The 20,876-nt window shown below is 42.4% G+C and overlaps 1 protein-coding gene across 5 annotated transcripts in view; it reads left to right on the top strand.

Annotated features, from left to right (window-relative positions):
• Positions 1-20,876, top strand: part of TMCC3 (transmembrane and coiled-coil domain family 3) — a 272,483-nt gene that overhangs the window by 208,186 nt on the left and 43,421 nt on the right. The window contains exon 2 of one of the 5 annotated variants that reach the window (XM_065934220.1): positions 2,361-2,437. The exons of the other annotated variants lie outside the window; for them this stretch is intronic. The gene's annotated coding sequence lies outside the window, so the exon portion shown is untranslated. The remainder of the gene's footprint in view (positions 1-2,360; positions 2,438-20,876) is intronic. 5 annotated transcript variants of the gene reach the window in all.

Genomic DNA, 20,876 nt, shown 5'->3' with positions numbered 1-20,876 from the left:
ATGCTGAGGAAAACCTCAAGGAACACTGATACTTAATTTCTTGATGTCCCCTTTGCCTTGACAATAAACCATCTAGTATAGGATTCATTTATTTATTTTTTGATGGGAATATAGTTGCTTTACAGTGTTGTGTTAGTCTGCTGTTCAGCGAAGTGAATTGACTATATGTTTACCTGCATCCCCTCTCTTTTGGATTTCCTTCCCATTTAGGTCACCAGAAAGCATTGAGTAGAGTCCCCTGCGCCATACAGTAAGGCTCTAATGTGGGATTTAAAAAGAACCTTTTTGTGGACTTATTTGGTAAATTAGCTCCCCTAAAAACATTATAATGAGAAATGGAGGTGTGTGTGGGGAGTTGATTAACCTTTCAGAGATAAGGAGTTTCCCCCTGCCTAGGGGCTAAGACTCAGTGAGATCAAGTTCTTGTTTACTGAATGGTCACTTTCTCTGCTCAAAATTGATACCCTGTTGAGAGAGCAGGGAAAATAGACATCTTGCTTGCTGAGCTTGTTTAAACCTTTGAGACTGGAATAATAATGAGGCAGTGTACTATTTTAATAGTGCACAAGTCTATTTTTACAGCCAGGTGGATTAGCCTAAATTCTGCACCCCGCCCCCCTTGGTGAAAATGTAATGTAACTGATGAATTCTGTGATTGTCTCTAAGCTGACAAGTCAGGGTCATTCACATTTTTAAACTTCATCTGCGTAAAACTCAGAAATGGTACATGTTAAAACTCACTGCACATTATATCCCTTGATTTTAAAAGAAAGAGCATACATAATTAGAATCTTACTTTTTTTTTCATGCCCTAGATAGTTAAAGCCTATTATCTATTTAAGAATATAGGCAGTCTGCTTTCTATCCAGTAACTGGTTTTTATTAATTATGTCTGAATCAAATTTTTGTCAGTTCTAATTTTAAGTGTCCTAAAATGCCATCTTCAGCCACTGGGGTCTAGAGCCGAACAGCTGTGGCTCTGGAAGCAGAAGACTTGGATCATAGCTGGCTCTTCACACTTCCCAACTGGGTGACTGCTGGGGCAGGCTCTAACCTTTCCAGGCCTTCGGTTGCCCATGTATAAAAGGTGATAATGATCCCCACTTTGGGGAGTGATTGTGAGTCTTCAGTAAGAGAATTTGTAAAAACAGTGGTTGTTTATACTCAGTAGTAGCTGTTTTTCTCCATGTGTGAGATAAGTAATTTTTTTTCCTTATACTGTTGGGCCACTGATCAGAACTGCTAGTTGTCTGGAGTGCCTGCCTTCCCCGCATCTCTAGTCTGTCAACCATGCCACTGGACCTCTGACATTTCTCTGGAATCCTTTCCTCCTTCCCGTGTTCCCCAGACATCCCACCTTAGTTTAGCCACTTATGACCTCAGGAGGAGATAGCTGGTGCTTTACCTTCCTCTCTGATGTCATCAACTTCTATTCCATCCAGCCTGCACAGACCAGACTGTTCTGTCTACAGAACCGCTTTCATGCGGCTAGCCCGCAGAAGACAGACCCTGTGCTAGTTAGCGCTGCTTACTAAGCACTCGACCTTGGACCTTATAGTTATCCTAGGTCTTAGCTTCCTCTTCCACACCGTTGATGTGTGGTGAGTGATAAATGAGTCATGTCTATAAAATGTCAGGTACACAGTAAGACTCAATAGATGGTAGCCAGTTTTTGTTATTACTATGTAAGACATGAGTTGAGCAAGCTCCAGGAGTTGGTGATGGGCAGGGAAGCCTGGTGTGCTGCAGTCCGTGGGGTTGCAAAGAGTTGGACATGACTGAGCAATTGAACTGAACTGAAATACATATTCATAAGCTTGAGAATGGGAAGACTGCTGATTTTATGAATAATATAGAGACTTTTCTTGGATTTTTAGCATATGGTACCTTCCTCCATTGCATGTTCCTCATCAATTGATTGCTTACATGTTTATAAACTATAGACATTGGCGCTGTAAGAGCAGGAGGCTTCATTCAGTGCACCTTCTCTGTGCTCACTGCAGTTCTAGGCATCAGCAATGTATGGGTGATGAAATAGTCTGGCCTCTCTGGAAATTTAGTATCTAGTGAATGTATCTTTTTTATCCTTGCAGCCCCAGGAAATACCCTTCTGTTTTACAGGCGGAAGTGATGATAGTAAGTGCAAGTCTCTAGTGTCTGAAGTAAAACCTGTGTCAGGCATAGTTGCCACCTGTAGTACATCTTTAAACCTTCTGAGCTGTGGAAATAGATTCAGAACTGCAGGATGAGTAATGGCCAGAGGCAGTCAGGGAGAGGAAGATGTCAGAGCCCTTCTCACTTTGGAAATGGTTGGGCGGTGATGTAATAAGTTGATGATTGTATGCTGACTTCCTGAACAGGAACCAGAGTGAGTGGAAACAGACTTCCTTTGTAGGTGACACTGACCTGGTGAAGGGGTAACCCGAGTGAGTGGTCTGTGAGTACAATTTTTTTTTTTTTTTTTTTGTGAGTACAATTTTTAATCAGTGATTTGTTTTCTTCTAAAGAGTTAATTTAAGGGATGGTGAGTAGATGAATGTGTGAGTTGGAATTGTCTTCAGTGTAGCATGAATGGATTGATGTGGTGTGTGTTTTTTGAGTGATGCTTTGCTGTCAGCTCACCGGTTTTCCCTCTAGAGGAAAACGAATTGCCAGCCTCCAACAACACGCCCGCTTGTCACATCCGCTGTGGAACACCAAGACAGCTGCTACCAAGTTGGATCACAGGATGTGTTTGCTTCAGACCCACTGCCTAAATTTCCAGGTCTGCTGTTAAGGCCAGAAATGAGCCTCGTGCTTCTAGGTGGAAGTTGCCCAGGTCTTGACTTAGGAGAGGCTGCTAAGTCAAGCCCAGCTTGACTTTATTTCAGCCCTGCTGTTTCTTTGTTTAATTGTGTTTTTGTGTTTTCAGTCAAGCGAGGTGGGGGGGGAGGGGGAAGTGGTGAGAGAGAAGAGAACCATGAATCACTGTACTATGAATCAGAGTGAGGACTTCACATTCCTCAGAAAAGGAACATGGGGATATATGATCTATGCATAATCCAGCTGCTTCCACTGACTTGGGGGAGGGCGATGCTGCTTGAAGCAGAATGTAGTGTCTGTGTCGATTATTCCTCTGTAAGAAGGCAAAAAGAATGTAAATAAAGAGAAGAATGCAGCAACAGTGATAATAGCCAATAGGTACCAGTTCCTTACTATATACCAGGTGCCAATATTAAATACTTCAAATGCACTCCTTAATCCTCACGATATCCTGTTTACAGTTCCATTTTACAGATGGGGGAGTTAAGGCCCAGGTGGGTTAAGTGATTTGTCCAAGGCCTGTGGCTGTTGGGAAATAGTGGAGCTAGGGTTTGATGAGCCCAGATCTAATTCCAGAGCTTGCATTTTAGCCACTTCCCAATCTTCTGCCTCTGAGCTGAGGGCAGGAGAGCAGTTCTGTCTTAGTAAACCTGCTCAGGGCTTGGGGATGAATGTGCTCACCCTCTGCTGGGGGCCCGCCACACTGCACACTCGAGATTGTTAGGAGACTGCACACTGCTGGTACCCTGCACGTAGTTGGTTGTTCCCAGTAAGCATTTGGTGGATGACCAATTTAGTGGGATCATTTATAAAGTTCTTATAACGCCTAGGGTGTAAGAATTTTGGCAGTAGCTGGGGACATCTTCAAGGCTGTTGAACAAGCTTACAACTTAAAGACGTTGTTAAAGAATCATATTCTTACTGGCGTGTTTTCTCTGGAGGATGAGCAGTGGAAGGACAGAACAAGGGTGGTTGCTTCTTGTGATGGTCGAGTCACATTCTGGCCTCATGGGATCTCTCTGTAGGACTCAAGCTTCACTGGGCGGGCGTGTCCTTCTAATCCTTAAGGCAGAGATTGGAAAGTTAGACTTAAAAATTTCACCGTGTCAGAACTGGAAGAGAATTCAGTCTTTAACTCCACATCGTTCTCTTTATACTTGGCAAAAAGAAATCCAACCAGACCGTAACCAGGTAGAATGACTGCAGACTGATTAAGGACTAACCATTATACCAGCTCCTGTCTTAGAAGAAAATTTCCTGAAAGAAAGCTACTTAAAACACTTCAAAGTAAAGGGAAGTCGCTCAGTTGTGTCTGTCTCTTTGCGACCCCCTGGACTGTAGCCTACTGGGCTCTTACGTACATCCATGGGATTTTCCAGGCAAGAAACTGGAGTAGGTTGCCATTTCCTTCTCCAGGGGTATCTTCCCGACCCAGGGATCAAACGCAGGACTCCCACATTGTAGGCAGGTGCTTTTACCATCTGAGCCACCAGGGAAGTCCTTAAAACACTTTAATACCATACTAATTGCTAAATTATGTGATAAACATCTCAAAATTGAACTTGATGAAAATTTTAATTATTTTCAGTAGAGAATTAATTGATAAACAGATTTAAATTTTTGTGATTTTGGGGTGAAAAAAGTGAATTTGAATAATTTAGTGTTAGGCCATTATGCTTCTGAATTTATTTCCAGATTTCTGGAGGGGTTGGAGTGAATAGGAGGGGTAGCAATTCATGTATTAAACTACTTAGCTGTATTGGATCTGCTGCAACTGTTTTAAAATTATCTTTTCTGGGGCTTCCCGTGTGGTTCAGTGGTTAAGACTCTGCCTTCCATTACAGGGACACAGGTTGGTTTATTTATTTATTTATTTATTTTCATTTATTTTTATCAGTTGGAGGCTAATTAGTTTACAATATTGTAGTGGTTTTTGTCATACATTGACATGAATCAGTCATGGATTTACATGTTTTCCCTATCCCGATCCCCCCTCCCACCTCCCTCTCTACCCGATTCCTCTGGGTCTTCCCAGTGCACCAGGCCCGAGCACTTGTCTCATGCATCCAACCTGGGCTGGTGATCTGTTTCACCCTGGATAATATACATGTTTAGATTCTGATCTCTCGAAACATCCCACCCTCGCCTTCTCCCACAGAGTCCAAAAGTCTGTTCTGTACATCTGAGGGACACAGGTTTAATCTCTGGTCAGGAAAGTAAGGTCCCACATGCTGTAGGGTGTGACTAAAATTTTTTTTTAAAAAATCTCTTTTGAGGTCCCTTTTATAGTCTTTTTTTTTTCTTTCTTTCTAAAATCAAGTTTTGTGATGTGAGCTCATCTTTGTCTTGACCTCCTACCTGTTGGGAAAAGGTATTGGGAAAAACATGTGCCGGATGCAAAAGTCATGGAATACATCATGTTCGGATTTAACCTAGAATTTCAGCCCCAGTCTTTTGTCACCTCTGAAGCTCTCTGTTCCTGTGAGTCTCTTTTTTTTTTTTTTTTAAAGTGAAAGCAGGTTTATTTAGAGAGATAGACCCTCCATAGGCAGTGTGGGGTCTCTCAGGAGGCATGAGCAGTACTGTTATATGGGGTGGTTCATTTTTTTTTTTTTTTTTTAATATTATTTTATTAGTTGGAGGCCAATCACTTTACTTTACAACACCTGTGAGTCTCTTTTGAGAGCATCTTCCAGCACTTTTTGTCTTTGGCATATATAATTTCCATACAACACAGCCCCTAAACTCAAACCGGCAACATCATCAGCTTCTTAGCCTAAGAAACAGTCATGCGCTGGCACCCTGGGGGAAGCCAGGGGAGGGGTCTATCACCTTCTGGGAGCTGGCAGGCCTATCCCGAGGGGCACGCCTCTCTGTGTGAAAGTGTGTGTGCTGCCTCGTGTGCTGACCTGGGAGCTCAACCTTGGTGTGGCTTTATTACATAGTATGTTTCTACCCTACCCTGCCGACTCAGATGGTAAAGAGTCTGCCTGCAATGCAGGAGACCCAGTTTCAGTCCCTGGTTGGGAAGATCCCTTGGAAAAGAAAATGGCAACCCACTCCAGTATTCTTGCCTGGAAAATCCCATGGACAGAGGAGCCCAGTGGGCTAGAGTTCATGGGGTCACAAGGAGTTGGACACACCTGAGCAACTTTCACTTTCATATTTCTGTTTTCATATTTCTATGCAGATGTTCCACAGGCACCTCAAAGTCTGTGTGTCAAATTTAATTTGTTCTCTCAAGCCACCCCCCCGCCCCCAAATCCTGATGAAAACTTTTCCCATACAGCCAATCCCCAAACTGGATGCTGGGGAAGCCCCCTCAATCAGCCCCCTTACCCACCACATCCAATGGTTTGCTTCCTCGATTTTCTCAACCATCTTTTCCTCTTTATCCCTAACACCACTTCCTCAGTTTGCTTCCAGATTTGAGGGTTGGAAGGAAGGGTTCAGAGTTTGGAGTCAAACTGGAACGTCAGCTCCTCCCCCTGCCTGCTTGTGTGAATGACCGTGAGAAGTGGGGTTGGCAGATCCGTCACAGTGTGGGTTGTTCTGACACTGAGTCATCCTTTGTCTACTGCAGAGTTCCCCAAACCTCACTCATTCCCACACCTCCTACGCAGACCACCAGCACCTTTATTTATTTAATATTTCTAAATCAGTTTGGGCTTCCCTGGTACCTCAGTGGTAAGGAATCCACCTGTCAGTGCTGGAGATGCGGGTTCGATCCCTGGATTGGGAAGATGCCCTGGAGAAGGAAATGACAATATTCTTGCCTGGAGAATCCCAAGGACAGAGGAGCCTGGGGGGCTACAGTCCATGGGGTCGCAAAGAGTCAGACACGACTAAGCAACTAAAAAAACAACAGCAGTATTAACTGCTCTAGGTGAATATCATCTGGGCCTCTGAGGCCTCTGCACCCGATGAAAAAGGGGATGAGTAAACGCGGGAGCTTTGTAAAGGGCTGTTAGCGAAGAACCCAGACTCTCTTCCAGCCTCAAGCAGCGACATTCGGTTGAGGATTGTTTTCAAGGGACTAACTCACTCTCTGTGATTCTGTGTGTATTTAATGCTTTCAATTTTGTCCACCTAACATGATTCAGAATCTTTTAGGAAAACACTGGTCTTAATGTGTCATCTGTCTTCCTTTATGAAACAGTTAAGATCTTTGGTCTTGAAAATGCTAAGAGATTTTTCTTCTTCTCTTGGATTGCAGAAATTTAAATAATTGAATGTTTGGGATGAACAAAAGCGCACTCTGGTGAGTTGAAGGCAGCCTTGTCGGGATAGGAATGCTTGGGAGAGGTTGGGAAATTGAGAGTTGTGTTCCAGACTGCCTTTCTAGTCTTCTGATGACCTGAGAAAAACTGAGACAATGGAGGGCGTGGAGCTAAAGAGTAGAACATCCAGAAGATACAGATTCTTTGGGAATTTCAGGCTTGGACAGAAAGATGGGTGGAGAAGAAATGTAAGCTCTGTGTTTTGCTGAAGTAAAGTTGAATCTAATTAAGCTGTATCTGTAAGCTTGTTGTAAGGAAATTAAATGATGCCTTGAGCTGCAGCTTTTCTCAGAAATTTTGATGTAAGCACTTGTCCAGAAATAAAGTCTGTCTTTAGTGAAAGCTATACTTTGTCACCTGGATATATTTACTCCTGTATGTGCAACTGTGTGTTAGGACCAAAATTCTCTCCTTTTTTTTTCTGTCTTTTGTAAAGATTTTGTGATATCCAGAAGACTTGGGACTCGACTTCAGATAGTCAGTAGTATACTATTTTAATCTCACTAATTGGAACAGGTGGCCTCGATTTGAGACTGAAAACCAGTTGGCATAGATTTTAATTTATCTGAAAATATAAGATCCATTCAGTAAGAGCTGTTCAGGCTGTGTGTTGGCATCAGGGATGGTGCTTGAAAGCTTCAACCATTAAGAGCACAGAAGATAGGAAGGTTGTAGAAATGCAGCAGAATAGTTTGCTGCTTTGACTCCATCCTTAAATGTTGGATGAAGAACTAGTAAAAGAACATGGTTAAGGGAAGCATGTCCAGGTGCATGAGACATCTGCTTGTAAATATTTCTCCACGTGAGGACGATGTGTCGAGTATATCCTCTGACTCCAGTACGCAGGATGGCATGTTTCAAGAGGACTTCGTGCTGTCCTCATGGTTCTGGAGGTCTTAGCAGGGGTGAGGTGAAGGGGTGTGCCTGGGTGACTCAGCTTATGGGAAGCGCTCAAGGTGAGATGTCCTAAGACATCCCTCATGAAATCACACGTGGTCTCCAGATCCTGAACTTGTCCAGCTGGACCCCTCCTTGGTTTTTACAGTAACTGTGTGCTTCACTGAGTGTCTTGCCAAGATTTTGCTTTAAATCCTTCAGCAGAACAGAATCCCAGCCTGTCACCCAAGCCTCTTCATTTGATCTCTGTCTTTTGTGCCCTCTTGGCCCTTGAGCCCTGGTCTCCATTCTTTGTGGGCTCTCCTGTCTCCCCTCTCTCCTGTGGGCACTTGCTCCATCTTCTCACATGGGGATAGTTACGTCCTTTTTATCCAGACATGGAGCGTGGTACATACTTGGAACATGTAAATACTGACCAAATAAGTGAATGTGGGTATGCTGTGAAATTGCTCTGCAAGACTTGGGAAGCTGGAAAACATATTCTACTCTTGATCTTTATCAATGCAGATTAATCGATCTTGTTATAATTGCTATACAGGATTCCAGTCTATGGGTATTCCATAATTTATTTAATCATTTCCTTATTAAAGGAAACATGTATTGCTTTCAGTCTTTACTTACTATAGGCACCTCACTCACCGCACTGGGGCATGCTTTTTTTTGCACACATGAAGAATATATGATAGTCCCTCAGTCATGTCCGACCCTTTGTGACCCCCTGGACTGTATAGTTCATGGAATTCTCTTGGCCAGAATACTGGAGTGGGCAGCCTTTCCCTTCTCCAGGGGATCTTCCCAACCCAGGGATTGAACCCAGGTCTCCCACATTGCAGGTGGATTCTTTACCAGCTGAGCCACTAGGGAAGCCCAAGAATACTGGAGTGGGTAGCCTATCCCTTCTCCAGCAGATCTTCCATTTGTAAGCTAAATTCTTAAACGTGGGTTTGCTTAGCAAAGGGTTTGTGCCTTTTAAGTTATGGTATTGTGAAATTGAACACTGTACCTATGTCACACGGTAGAAGCTGAAGGTACAGTAGAGAGTGAAACTGTTACAGTTTATGTAACCATCAACATATGAACATCTTTCTGACACATAGTGTATTGCAAGGTTTTTTGATGCTTGCTAATCTGGTAGGTGAAACTGGTACCTCATTTTAATTTATATTTTTCCTGATATGAGTGAGATTACCTGTATTTTTAAATATTTTGAAATAATTTTAGATGCAGAGGAAGTTGTAAAAAGTAGTACAGAGGTGTCCATTTACCCCCTCCCACCACCCAGATTTTCCCAACAGTTACATCTTATATAATTATAGTACAATGTGTTAATCATATTTTTATACACTTAAAAACATTTCTCTTTATTGTGAATTACCTTTTAATATATTCTGGTCATTTATTTATTGGGTTATTAATCTCAAACTGATTGGTAGAAGTTTTTACTTATTAAATAGGTTGTTTTGCACATTTTTTTTTCCTGTTTGTCATTTTTGTCTGTTAATTTTCAACTGTCATGTAACACATTACTGCAAATCTAGCAACTTAAAGCAACACCCATTTATCATCACACAGTTTCCGTGAGCCAAGAGTTCAGGCCCAGCTTACCTGTATCTCTTCTTGTAAGTTTCATCAGCCTAAAATCAAGGTGTCAGCCAGGATTACAGTCTTGTTGAGGCTTTTCTAAGCTCATTTGCTGTTTACCGAGTCAAGTTCTTTGCAGTTGTAGGACTGAGGTCCTCAACCCTCACAGGCTGCCTAACTGCTACTGCTCCCTGCCACGTGGCCCTCTCTACAACGTGGTAGTTTATTTCTTCAAGGCCAGCAGACGAGTATCTCTGTTGCATCACCTTTGGAGACCTGATAGGCCAGGCCCACTCAGTTATTCCACCTTTTGATGAACTAAAGTCAGCTGATTAGGGACCTTAATTATATCTGCAAAATTCTTTTACCCTTGACAAACAGTGTAACCTACTCATGGGGGTAAAACCCCCATATACTCACAAGTCTTGTTCACACACAAGGAGAGGTTATCATACAAGGTGTATACACCAGTGAGTAGGAGTCTTGGGGTCTCTCTTAGAATTCTGCCTTCCACACTGATTTAATGATACATTGTGTATATATAGTCATAGCATGTAGCAAACATGGAATATATATTAACCAGACTTTGCCATGAAGAAATTTAAAAATTTTAGCACTTGTTAAAGGTTTGTGTCATTCTTAGAATGGCCTTTTAAATGACTCTTTAAAAAAACCATAAACACCATGGTGTTTTACAATATATTTTATGATTTTTCTTTTTATATATTTTAATCTTTGATCCAGTTAGAATTTGATCCTCTTTAAGATGTCTGCACATAAATGCCATAGTTATTCCTGCACCATTTTTTGCAGTTACTTCTCTTTAAAAATACACTGCTGTCCATATGTATAGTTTCATTTTCATGAATTTCTTTCTCTGGTTGTATTGAATCAAAGGTTATGCTTTTGGTTCATTTTTTCTGGATTGATATCCTCCCTCCCCTTCTCCTCCTCCTCCCAAAATAAGCATTTTGAAATGAGCATTTTGAGAACTCTAGCTCATGTATTTAGAAACTTTCAACAGGTGTATTTTCAGTATCTCTTATGGTAAGGAAAGACCAAAAAGTAAAAGAAGAGATGGTAAAGTTTGTCATTTAAAAATAAAAATTTGCTCTCAACCCTTTTGAACTTGATGTTACCTCTTAACAAGTTCTGTTTAATGTAAAATCTTGGAGAAGGAAATGGCAACCCACTCCAAATATTCTTGCCTGGAGAATTCCATGGACAGAGGAGCCTGGTGGGCTATGGTTCATGGGGTCACAGAGTTAGACACGACTGATCAACTAACACTTTCACTTTCATTTGTCCTTCCATATGTTTGCAAAAGCTGTTACAGTATAAAGAATATGTATTCTTGCTGCCTTAATCATTGTGGTCCACCATCTTAGCTCCAGAGATGAAAGAACCGGAATAACTCTCAGCAGACTACTCTCAAGCTTAGGAAAAGCTTGGTCCTCTCCTTAGGAAGCATCTGTAGCTCCCTTGTGCTATCCGTGGTACTAGGAATTTAAGTTGGTTTATGACTCATGTTAACATAATGAAACAAGATTTCGTGTTTGTAGGTAATAAGGTGTTACTGTATTTGGCTTAATTACCCATATTTGTAAGTTACTCCTGTGGCTTGCTAAATATCACTAGATATTTAGTGGTTGTTATATGCACCGAAGTTAATTACCGAGAGGTTCACATGGGTTACAGTGTATGTGTCTGACACAGAGGGAAGTTGAAACTGTTTGTTGTACCCAGAAATTAGCACTTAACATTTCATAAGCTGACCCATGAGTGTATTATAATGGTGAAACAAGTATGCTTTTATTACATGTGTTTTCATTTGGGAAGGGCCACTGTGCTTGTCGAAACTTCCTGACTTAAGCAGATTATCAAGTAATATTTCTTTTTTATAAAAAGCCAGCCAAAGTTTACCTCATGTGCCGAGCAGTTTAGAGGTACTCACTGATTTGGCATCATCTGTTGGATATGTGGGCACCAAAATTAAAGTGAGAGTTTCCTTTCATCTAAGCGGCTCATTCATCTGTTGGTACCACCATGGGCGCCGTGAGGGCTTTTGTTTATACCAAGTCATTGTCTGTTTTAGTACCCAGACATGCTCCTACTGTTTGGGTAGGTGGGAGCGCATTAAATTCTGTTGAGAAATTTAACTAGCACTTTGGCAATTTAAAATGATTTTAAGTACTCAGGGCTCAAATTAGGCTCTATTTATAAAGAAAGAATTAAAAGGAGAACTTTTCAGCTTTATGCTGTTTAAGGATGGTTTTGCTGAGCCTACCATTTCAACAGACATTTTTTGAAACTTTTCTTTGGGCAAATAAGAGATGAATGAAATAATATATTTATGTGGTTTCCTTTAAATTAATGTTGATGCCTTCTCAGCCTTCATTTTTTAAAATTATTTGTTGCACATTTGGGGTGATTTTAGTGATAGCTGATTTGTTTAATAAGAATAATACATATACAGTTGAGAAAGATATTAAATCTATACACAAAGATTACTTTATGTTTTCTGCTATTTTGAACATTTCAGAAATCACAGTTACTTTGTTAGTAAATAATTTTTCCCCTCTTGCTGCCCTGGGTCTCAGTTGCAGCATGCAGGATCTTTAGTTGCGACATGCAAACTCTTAATTGCGGCATGTGAGATCCAGTTCCCCATGCTGGTCTGTGCTAAACTGCTTCAGTCATGTCCGACTCTTTGTGGTCCTATGGACCGTACGTAGCCCACCAGGCTCCTCTGTCCATGAGATTCTCCAGGCAGGAATACTGGAGTGGGTTGCTGCGCCCTCCTTCAGGGGCTCTTCCTGACCCAGGGATTGAACCCACATCTCTTACATCTCCAGCATTGGCAAGTGGGTTCTTTACCACTGGTGCCAGGGAAACCCAGGGATCAAACCGGGGCCCCCTGCTTTGGGAGTGCAGAGTCTTAGCCACTGGACTGCCAGGGAAGTCCCGTAAATAATTCTTTAAAATAATTGTTCCTTAGTTTATTTAAACAATAAAATGAGGCTGGATGTTTTTCTAGGGCAGCTAGCTTATTAAACTCTCAGTGGATTTTAATTTTCTTAAGTTTATGCTTACTGTGGTTGTTGATTTTAATTTAAGGTTTAATTTAAGGTTGATTGTCCTATGGAAGTAAATGCAGTGACATCAGATTCCAAAATGATAAGGTAACAAAATGGCCCATCAGAAACAGCAACTTACACCATTTTTAAAAATGGTTCTACACATGAGGAAAACCCGTATCAAATCATTGACCAAATTGTTCTGAATAAATAGTAAGTTTATTTTTAATTACTAAATACTTCAGATATGGAAAAGACGTTTTTCTAAAGTGTAGCACTCATAGACCTACCATGTAGATTTAAGATGTTAATATTTTCCTGTGCTTGTACCAGATTTCTTTCTTTCTTTTTTTTTTAAAGAAATAAGTGGTTCCAGATACAGTACTTTGACTTCTTCTCCCTTTCTACTTTCTCAGAGTTCTCTGTAACCTGAATTTGTTGTGTCTCATTCTTTTAATAGTTTTACATTTTGGGAGAATCCATGAGGACTGTCAGAGTCTCAGTTCTCCTTCTGGAAAATAAAAACCAACCAACCAAAAAAAAAAAAGAATCTGTCCACAATTTATAGTATTGTTTTTTGTATTAAATATTTATATAAATGGCACCTCTTTTGTAACTGGCTATTTTTTCCCAACATGATGTTTATAAATTTATCCAACTTCATTCCCATTTATACTGATGTATATTTTTTCAGTATATGAACAAACCAGAGTGTGTCTATAGCCACTTTCCTGATGGTGATCAGGCAGGCTGATTCTGAGAAGGTCTGTATACTCGTGGGAGGGTTTCTCTAGGAAAGACACTTTGAAGTGACATTCCTGGGGCAGAGGAAAAAGAATATCTTTAAGTTTACCATCTATTTTTAAGTAACTTTATCTATTTTTAAGTAACTTTGTCAAATAACTATACTTACAGGAGTGATTTTTTAAAGCCGTATTTTAATATTTGTCATAGAAAATGTTCATAGTGATGTTAGATTCTATGTGTATGTTGAATAGTATTTGTTTAGAGTTTGTATGCATTTTAATTTTGCTTGAAAGCAAATAAGTGCAGTTATCCTCATTTTATGCATGAAGAACTGAGACTCAAACAGGGATAAATGACTCTAGCATGATTATAGCAGTAAAAAGTGGAAAGGCTCAAACTTGAATCCGTATTGGTCTGCTTTCCTGAGCCTTTGCCTCTAAGCATTAGGCAGAACGACCACAATCCCTGGAAGGGTAGTGACACTGAAATTCAAATACAGATGCTGGAAGCCTGGTGGCTCAGATGGTAAAGAATCACCTGCAATGTGGGAGACCTGGGTTCAATCCCTAGGTTGGGAAGATCCCCTGGAGGAGGGCAAGGCAACCCATAGCAGTATTCTTGTCTGGAGAATCCCCATGGACAGAGGAACCTGAGTTGCACACGAGTTTGCGACTAAGCATGCACACACACAACCTCTGGACAAATAGAACGATGGGAGCTCTATTTCTCTTCCACTGGCTTTTTGGTATTTTCATAGCTTTTCTAAAACAAACATGTTTTGCAATTAAATCTAGCTAAGTGATGAGCAGCTGTAGTCCTGGAAAGATGATAAACCACATTAGTGCTGTAACGTTCTCATTTACTCTTTGTTTTGCCCCAGGTCTGGGGAGGCGTCAGTGGTCACGACTCAGGACCAGTTATGGAAACCAGTAGCAGCGCTGGACTGCAGGTCCCAAGCTGCACGCTGAGAGCATGGATCTAGAATTCCCTGCTTGCTTCTCAGGCAGGCACAAGTTGAAGCAGGATGGGTTCTAACTTGAGATCTCGGTAGAAAATATAAGGAGTGACTGCCTTATTCCAGAGCCCCCTTCATTGTCCTAAGTGCTTCTCTCTGCACCTGGCGCTTGCTGGGCCCTGTGACCAGTCAGACGTGGGCACTGCTTTGGAGGAGCTCGGGTCAGCAGTCTTTCAGATAGAAATGGCAGTGCTCCAGGGAGCCCTGGCCTCATGTGGGCCTTTCTGAAAGGAAATGACCGAGAGTCTACCCTGAGATGCTCTAGGCGGGAAGAAGTGTCCACTGCCGAGGCTTTCTCGCTCGCCTCCCTTCATATTCACACTCTCTTGCCCGGGTATTTCCCGATAGATGTTTGTAGGAAGAGGACAAGTGGTACCCGTTTTTGAGCTTTTGGTTCACCTCTGATTAGCCCTTTTTTTTTTTTAAGATTTATTTATATCTGTATGGCCGTGCTAGCCCTTTGTTGCTGCATGCAGGCTCTCTCTATTTGCAGTGAGCAGGGACTACTCTAGTTGAGGTGCTCCAGTAGCTCAGTGCAGTAGTCTCTCTTGTCGCAGAGCACAGGCTCCAGGCACGCGGGTTGCGGTAGTTGTGGCGCGTGGGCTCTGTAGTTAAGGCTCGTGGGCTCTAGAACACAGGCTCGGTAGTTGTGGCACATGGGCCTAGTTTCCTTCCGTCCTGTGGGATGTTCCTGGACCAGAGATCAAACCTGTGTCCCCTGCACTGGCAGGAGGATTCTTTCCCACTGAGCCACGAAAGAAGGCCCTGGTTAGCCCTCTGATGATGTATTTTGTGTATGCGTATGTGTGTGTCTATGCATTTTTATATCCTCATGCAAAGGAAATACTAAACCCTAGCTATCACAGATAGGTCCTTTGATTTGATTCAGATGTAAGAAGGATGCTACAGAAAAGGGAGGAACAGGGATGTTCATTGTCATAGCAACCAGCAGGTTTTTATAGTGGAACACTGCCTTTGTAACCCAAACCAGGCACCTTTTTTCTAACTACAGAAAACAGACTGACGCAAACTCAAGAAATTATAGTACCATCTCTCAGTGAGGTTTTGTTTGCTTTTTGGAAATAGTTTTGCAGTGATTTTGGTTCCTTTGTAGAATTTCCGAGATGAAAGGCACCCTTTAAGTGCCTTAGAATTTTATGAAGTCAGTACTTAATGATTGTCCCATTATTATGATGTGTCACCCCCATTTCCAACCCTACTCCCACCCCAGTCTAATCCACATGGCCAGGACTTTTACAAAGGATTAGCTGAGGTTGAATTTGGAGTTTGGGAGACGTTATGCACTCCTCTTCTCCCTGGTGAAGAGTATTCCCTCTCCCTTCTCTTGAATGCATTTGTTGTTTGACCTTGAGCCGTATTCTTGTGCTTGGGTCTTCACCATCCTTCGCTCTTTAGATTCAACAGACTCTGAGATGCCTAGAATATCTCACTCCTGCCAGTCACTCTGTAGGCAAGTTCAGAGTCCACCTTTGCTGTGAGAATTCCTGGAGGACTGAACCCTTATGGTTTTCTTTTAGGATGGTGAGTTTCCTGGACCTGGCCCTTGGGAGGAAAGATGGAGGTTAACTTGGGAGAATAATGACCTCCTTGAGTGGCCAGGCAGAGTTTTCCATTGATTAGCACTTTGGGAGAAGGCAGAAAAGTAGGCTAGCCTTTACTTTCCGAGCTTCGTGGTCTGAGGTGTCCCCTTCACCCAGGACCACACCTTGAGATTGACAGCTCTGATGGACAGTAGCCCTGATGTGCAGCACAGCCAGCTGGGTGGTACCTGCATCTAACACATGCTGGGGAAGAGGAGTTACTCGGGCATCTTGGCGTGGCACTGGCTGAAGAATGAGCTCCCTGTAGTCCCTGAGGGGCTTCTTCCAACCCCCTCCCACCCAGTCTCTCCTCCCCGTCCCTTTCCACCAGCTCAGCAGCATCTTACGGGGGAGATGTCAGGCCAACATCCGTGCAGAAGCGGCACAGTTAAGGGTCATGCTTGTCACGATTCTGCTTTCAGCCTAATTCATCACATATGTATGGAGCACCTGCTCTGCACCAGGCTTCCGGGAAGATTCGGGAGTCTGGGCTCACTGAAATCATTCCTTTGATAAGCACCTTAATCATCTAGGGCCAGTATCCTGTTTTTCATCCCCTCAGGGTGCACAGTTGAAGGTGGCTGCAGTGACTGATGGCTCGATGGCCGCTCTATCCTTTGTTTAACGATACGGCAGGTGACATTCTTCGTCCACACATGTTGAAGGGAAGTCATTAGGGTGGGCCTTAATCCACTTATAAGACTGGTGTTCTTATAAAATGGGGGATTGGGAGACAGACATGCACAGAGGAAAAATGATGTGAAGACAGGATTACTGGATGAAATTATAAGTCAAGGAATGCCTGAGGCGGCCAGAAGCTGGGAGAGAGGCCCTTCCCCAGCACCTTTAGAAGGAGCATGGCTTTGCCAGCACCCAGATTTCAGGCCTCCAGTGCTGCAAGACGATACATTTCTGTTGTTTTAAGCCACTCATTTTGTGGTCCCTTGTTATGGCAGCTCCAGCACACCAAGACAGTTAGCTGACACGTTTCCGGTCCACCCATGACAGCTAAAGAAGTACAGATACCTGGCCTCACATGAGCAGAAGTGGAAAAAGCCTTGAAACCCCAGAGTTTCCAGTTAACTTGTTTAGCAGGTGGTTGTCTCTATGACCCTCCAAATTTTACTATTTTTCACTGTCTAAATAAACACATTCTTTTAAATTGTTTGTAGCAAAATCATGGAACCCCAGAATATACCTGTGGACCCCATTTGAAAAACTCAGGTGTAGAAACAAGAAAAGCAGCTCAGAGTTTGGTTTCAAGTTCAAATCTCATCTCTGCCAGTGTGCGGCCATGCACCCCTCATCACCTTGCACAGTCTTCCTGAGTCTGTTATGCACCTGTAGGGTGGAGCATACCTCTAGACTGTGGATTGAGAACTAGAGGTGATGAAAACCGCCTGGCATCAAACCTTGTGCATGGCCGGTGTTCAGGAACCAGTTAAGGTGCACGGCTGGGCTGAAGGGAAGAACCAAAGGAGGGAACTTAAAGAGAGTCAGCGAGAATGGTATAGATCTTGGCCTGGCCGACAGATAGGGTCTGACGCCCCTGTTTGAACACTTGCCGAGAGGTTCATCCACGTGGTTTTTCCCCTCTAAATCAAAAGTCACAAGATTCCTTTTGTTCATGTGGGGCAGCAGAAGAGAATGTCAGGTTCAGGCTTGAGCCTTGTTTCCTTAAAAACACAGAGACCCCAGAGACAAAGTCTCGTGTCCCAGGTCAGGTGGTCTTGTCAGTTGGGTTATTTTCATTTAATAGGACAACAAAAAACCAAAAAAGGGCTGTGTTGATTTTTCCTTTAAAAAACAGCTTTATTGAGATATAATTCACACACTATTCACCCATTTGTAAATGTACAGTTTAATGATTTTTGTATACGCACAGAGTTGTGAAACCACACAACAATCAATTCCAGAACGAAAAGAAGCTCCGTGTCCATTAGCAGTCATTCTCCATTTCCTCCTTTCCCAAACTTGAGACCAAGGCAATCACTAATTTACTTATTTGTCTCTGGATTTGCCCTATTTTGGACATTTTCTGTAAATGGGTAGGTTTTCTGTCATGTGGTCTTTATCTCTGGCTTCTTTCAATCAGAATAATGTTGTCAGGGTTCTTCCATGGTGTAACGTGCGTTAGTACCTAATTTCTTCTGCCAAATAGTAGTTCATTGCATGGATGTACAACATTTTGTCATCCATTCATCAGGTGATGGACGTTGGGGACTTTCCATTTGGGGGCTGTTATAATTAAAGGTGCTATACACATTTGTGTACAAGTTTTTGTACAGGCATAAGGTTTTGTTCTTCTTGGATATATACCTGAGAGTAGAATTGCTGGGTTATATGCTAATTCTTTTTAAAAATATTTATTTATTTGGCTGCGCCAGGGCTTAGCTGTGGCATGTGGGGTCTAATTCCCTGATCAGGGATCGAAACTCGGCCCTCTGCTTTGGGAGCACTGAGTCCTAGCCACTGGGCCGCTGGAGAAGCCCCTGGTAGTTCTATATTTAACCTTTTGAGGAACTGCTAGAGTGTTTTCTACAGCAGTCGCACCATTTTTTTGCTCCCACCAGCAGGTTATGCAGGTTCTGATTCTCCCTGTCCCTGCTAACACTTGTTATTTTATGCCTTTTGATTGTGATCGTCCTAATAGGTGTGAAGTGCTATCTCATTGTGGTTTTGTTTGGGTTTTTGAAATTTCTTTTAATGAAAGCGGTTGTATTTCGTTATGCAAGGAAACAGACAAAGTATCTTTAGCCGAAAGGCTGATATGAGTAATAGTATAACTTTGAAATTAACTTCTATGCTTTACCACATTCCTCCTTACTAGTCACTTCTCGAAGCTGGATATCCACAACCAGGGTTGAGCAGAATAATTGTTGAGCTTTCCTGACTTGGCTTTTACTTCGCCACTGAAATTGCACAGAAACAGGTACCGAGAGCTTGCTGGTCCTCTCCGTTCTGCGGGGTCCGGGGTTGGAAGGCCTTGTCAGCAGGCAGCCTTTTGAGGGGTGTAGTGGGGTGTCTGGCCCCCTGTCAACTCAGGTAAGAGGCCAGGGCATCTACTCACGGTTCTCCCAAGAGTTAGCTGCTGCTGTTCAGATGTGGTGGCTATGGTAAGCAGGGACAGCCAGAAGTGGCCCCTTGTGCCGGTAAAGAAAGATGCCATGCCCTCTTTACAGACAGGGTTTAGAAGCTGCAGACCCTACTGTCTTTATTGTAAGGAATAAGAAACATAACAAAATGCAAAAGCACCTGTGAGGCCAGAAATACATGTTGGCTGAACAAATGAATAGCTTTGACTTTGGGTGCCAGACACCATTCTAGCATGGCAGCTTGGAGCAAGCTGTTTTAAGCTCTCTGAGTCTTGGTCTCTTAGCTGCAAAACAGAGATAGGGAAATGTGTCTGTTGCTGGGTCCTCGCAATGACCTCAAAGTGCATAGTTCATGGTAGGCACTCAAGACATGTTCATGCTCTTTGCTTAAGCAGCTCTGTAAGTGACTCTGCTGTCAGTCTCAGGGATTTTTTTTCAGTCTCTTTGGTCCAGCTCCACATATGAGAGAACACTGGGTGGATTGTACTGCTTAGCTTATCTTTTCTTTACAGAGAGATCATGAGCTCTTGGCAAAAATTAAGTATTGGTGGAAATGAATATTGCAATTTGGTAGCTGCTGATTGACACATGTTTGCTAAACAGCTACTCAGATTTCAGAAAGACTGCCTGGAAGGGAAAAAAAAAGGAAGAAATCCTAAGAACATTTTTATCCTCTTTGCCAGGTACTTATTTATAAAACCATCTTTTGGGAATGTCTCAGCTGACAAATTTTTATAAAACATTGGCTAGCTTTGGCTCAAGCGTTCAAATTAGCCAGCACAAGAGCTTAAACTTCAGTGGATATAAAAGGGTTGGGTCCTTTTTGGAGTCTTTTTGCCTTATAAATTATTATTATTATTTTCTTTTTTTAAAGAAAGGGCTGTTCTTTTTGGTCACTCGGTCTTTTTTTAGACCTGCAGGGAAGTCATAGTAACAGGCTCCAAGTCTGATTGGGTTCCATGGCAACAGCGGGTTGTGACTTTATTAAAGGAGAGTCGAGCATGCCAAGAAAGATAAAAATCAAAGTATGGAAAATGTCTGACCAGATGAATGTGTTTTTTTGGATCGTGTGCCCTGGAACGGAAAGGTTTCACGAATTGGCATCAGTCTCTGTTACAAATTTGAATCCCTTTGGGTTATCATTAAATCGGAGGGTTTGGTGCTCATTTCCAAAAGATCTTTCTGCATCTTTGCCTTTTATTCACTCATTCATCCTTTTCCGTATCTTGGCATTAAAAAAAAAGAAAAAGAAAAACAACTATAATGTTGTAAGAACCTTACTGGAAATGATTCTGATTTCCAAGGGTAGAAAAGAAATTTAACACATTCTTTGTGGAACTGATTACAGCTGTAAATTGTGAGGCCGTGTGGGAGGGCCAATTAGAGGCAATTATAACTCCATGGAGCCCTCCCCAAATTAAAGCTTGCTGCGTGCTTTCCAAGCTGAGCACATCGGTTTGTCTCCCATCGGTTTTTCTCGTCGATGGGTTAAGAGATACTGGTTTCAGGTCAAGGTTGTGGGATCTTGGTGGGAGCTGTCTTCTGTCTCCCAACAGCAAGGTGTGGGCTGTTGCTGTAATGAAAGTGTGTGGTTATTAGACTTCTTTGGGTAACGGTTCTGACATTTGAGCAAGAAGTAGTGAGATCAGAGGACTTCGAGTCTTCCCCACCTAATTATCATTGTGTGGCGCTGTATGCCTTTTCCCATCACATGTTCCACTTTATGTGCCTCCTCATCATGATGGAATTCCCAGGTAGCGCTAGTGGTAAAGAGCCTGCCT

The sequence above is a fragment of the Muntiacus reevesi genome, chromosome 4, assembly GCF_963930625.1.
Source record: "Muntiacus reevesi chromosome 4, mMunRee1.1, whole genome shotgun sequence".
NCBI lineage: Eukaryota > Metazoa > Chordata > Mammalia > Artiodactyla > Cervidae > Muntiacus > Muntiacus reevesi.
This window is presented reverse-complemented; position numbering and strand designations above follow the sequence as displayed.